Source organism: Mus caroli, chromosome 6, assembly GCF_900094665.2.
Source record: "Mus caroli chromosome 6, CAROLI_EIJ_v1.1, whole genome shotgun sequence".
NCBI lineage: Eukaryota > Metazoa > Chordata > Mammalia > Rodentia > Muridae > Mus > Mus caroli.
Window position 1 is genome coordinate 141,324,590 of NC_034575.1, and position 3,765 is coordinate 141,328,354.

The following is a 3,765-nucleotide window of genomic DNA, read 5'->3' on the forward strand; positions in this document are numbered from 1 at the left end:
TCTATCTATCTATCTATCTATCTATCTATCTATCTATCATCTATCTATCTATCTATCTATCTATCTATCTATCTATCTATCATCTATCTACTATTTATCTACATATCTCTCTATACAGATAATATCATATCTATATCTGTTGCTTCCATTTTTCTGGAGAATTCTTAACTAATACAGTATAAAAGCAGGAAATCAGACACTGTTACTTCTGCTATTAATTTGGAGTAAATATTTGCTGGTCCAGCTTTGTGGTTTCTTACATTTATTACTTATTAATTCACTTACTATTTATTTATTTTTATTGAGACCGTCTCACACTATAATTCAGGGTGGCCTGAAACTCATTACTTAGTCAAGCTGGCCTTGAACTCATGGCCGTTCTTCTGCCTCTGTTTCCCAAGTGCTAGCACCACAGGCATGGACCACCCTCTTGGGCTATTTTCTTATGTGTGGATCTAATGTGCCCATATGTTTCTCTCACACTCTCTCAGCACACTCTCGCGTCTTTCTGTCACCATCTCTGTCACTGTCTGGTTAGGTTCAAAGTCAGCTCTATAATTAGAGCAGTCTTCGTTCTTGTGTCTCGGCAGCTCAGAATATTTCACATGTGGGGGGTTAGGTGCAGTTAAGCATGGTGGCTCATCTCTATAAATTCACACTACATTTGATTGTCTGACTATTAGCTTTCTCTACTGTCTGACCCTCTCAGCACTCACCTCTTAGTGCACCCAACAGCCATTGATCACCATGCCAGGAAGAGAAGTCATCAATTAGATTGATGCTCTAACAGTCTCCCTCAAGTTGTCAATACCCATATTTATATCATAATGCTGTGATTTTGGCAGAATTATTTGCTTTTTATGAAAATCTGATGAAGCAATTTTCAGATTTCCTAACATGAATCAAAAGTTTGAAAAACACCCACTTAGATGTATATAACTACATTCCTGTTAACTTTCTACCATTTACTGTGATTCTTATGTCCTGGGATGTGAGCTGGGACAAATAGGGTAACCAAGTAGGGTAAGAATGAGAATTTCAACAGACTTTTCAGTCCAGTTTTGAAAAGCAAGACGTGCCGATAGAACCCCACTCATGAAAACATGTTAGCAATCTGGTCTGCCCAAGTATCTGATCTTTGCTAAATATTAGCAAAGTACAAAGAGAATGGGAAAAATGCTGTTTTTCTTTTGTAATATCAACAAAAATGTCATTTAGCAGTGTGAGGTTGTTGCAAAGAGCTACGGAACATCTTGTGTGTGAGACGGCAAGAGTGCCACACAACTCATGCACACTAATGCTACAAGAAAGAGTGCATACCATCGATTCTTCCAGCTGATGAAAAGTGATTACCTATACTCACAGTCACTGATTATTTTGAGACTAGCTAATGAATATAAAGCCCATACTATGTGTCTACATTTCAAACCTCCCAGAGACTTGTTTAAGAGGCCGCATGGTGTCCTGTATGGAGAATTATCTCTGACAGACATCCGTACTTTCAGCGTCAAGTGAGTTTATTAAATATGTACCAGAACAAACAACAAGCAAGATTGATAATAGAACAACATCAAATGTATGTCTTACGACACCCAAGAGCAACAGCCAGAAGATCCAGCTGGAGTGTCCTGCTGAGAGCACATCAGCCCCGTGGGGAGGCCTCCCACTGCAGACACCTTCATACCACATGATGAACAACAGTGGTCTCCATGAGGAGTGGCTTACCTTCTAGTGATCATAAAGACTGGGACATCTCTAATATACCAGGGTGTTTGCTGGTCCCCTTTCTTCTTCACACAATGACAGGGGACTAACCTACTCAAAACAAAACAAAACAAAACAAAATAAAACAAAAACCAAACCAAACAAAAAACAAAACAATTATTCTGGAAGACAAAGTATAGGTGTTTGGATCAGCAACAGGGTCATCTGTTTAGAAATACAGCCATTGTATTTGAAACACATATTTTTAAAATCCTACACTCTATTTAGAAGTATTTGTTTATTTTTCTGTGTATGGATTTCTGCCTGCTTGTCTGTGTAAACTGTATGTGTCCACTACCTGCAGAAGCCAGAAGAGGGCATAAACTCCCTGGAACTCCAGTTATGCACAGTTACGGGCTGCCATGTGGGTGCTGTGAACTGAGTCCAGGTCCTGTGCAAGAGCCAGTGCCCTTACCTCACCCTAACCACTGAGCAATCTCTCTACTCCCTTGATTCTGTCATTTGTCACTGAAAAAGCAAAAACAAAAACAAACCCACAGAATTCCCGTAACACTAGAGAAAAGCTTTGTGGTGAGGGCTTCTCTCTGACAGATGCGTGGAAGACGTTAAAGAAATCTGACAAGAGACATCACAAACCCACACCAGAGGATGTGGACCTTCTTGTTTGTACTGGTGTTTGTGAAAGGCAGGGGTTGCTAGTCACCTCGGGAGCACAGAAGCAGCCCCTCAAAGGCTGGTAGTCTGTGGTGGTCTGTGGAGCCTTGAGAGATGTACAGATTTGACTGTCCATCTCACTTACATTAGTTAATGTTGTTTCTGGGCCAGCGGAACCGAAATTCATTATGTAAACATTACTAAGTGGCTGTTATATGAAATCCCAGAGATTGAAGGTGAGGCTGATAAAGTCAATGAAACTTGAGTTATAAGAGCCCAGGCTTCAAGTATTCCCATACGACTACTACCATGACATCATATCTGAGCTGGTCTTTGGAAGGTAGGATCTGTACGGAGCATGGGTGACTTCGTCTAATCATCCAAGACCAGGCCCAGGTGTATGAAAAAGCCAGCTTCACCAGCCAGATTCCCTACTGATTCAAGAGCTAAGTTGGGGCTCATCATTTTATGCTCCTAGTTGTGGTGGTCATTATTACACTAACACCGTGGAAGGAGGCGATAGCCATGCTCACTCGCTGAGAGGATTTGCTAACCAGGACAGCTGAACACCCACTTATGCTAGTGTCAAAGTCACAGTAAGTGGGAATATGGGAAGTCATAAGGGCATCCATACTGAGCTGGTTTCCAGCCATGACCTATATGCTACCCTATGACCTTGAGGTTAGGTTGGATAGACATGGAGAAGCAGACCTCAAGTGTGAGGGGCGGGGGGGGGCGGACCACCCTGAGCATCACTGCAGCACAGAGCAATGGGTGGGCAAGGCACGGGTGGAAACATCCATGGGGCCCCTGCCCTCGCTTATCCTGTTGAATCACCCAGATGGCTCCCACTTTTATCTTGGCGTCCAGAGGCAAGAAGAATGAAGTGGCAGGTTTTCCTTTCCAGCTCTGTGTCTTTCTCTCATCTCCACCGGATCATCCTCGGAAACACCTGTGATTTTGATGGGACCACTTTGACTCCCAGTCGCCGCGGTGGCCAAGTCTTTTCAGGCATTGCTTGAGAAAGTGACGGCTGCCAGCGAGTTGGCAAAGAAGTCTTCTTCTGCACTTTCTTGGCTCCTCCTCCAGCCTCCAACACAGCACTGCCATCAGGTGGGGGAAGGGAGGTGAAGCCTAGAAATCATACCACCCCGTGTGACCCCACAGAACCTGACAGATTTCTGGCGGAGGTAGGTGGAGATGAAGGATGTGAAGGCATAAGATACATGACACAGGCTAAGGGGAAAGCCAGCAGTTCTCTCTGGCGGAAATACAGAATGATGAGGAAAACCGGTGGAAGGAGGAGGGCTGTGAGCTAGTCCTCCAGAATGTGGGAGCCTCGGAAGGGATCATTAGCAGAGTTTCAATATCAGATGCCACCAAGTG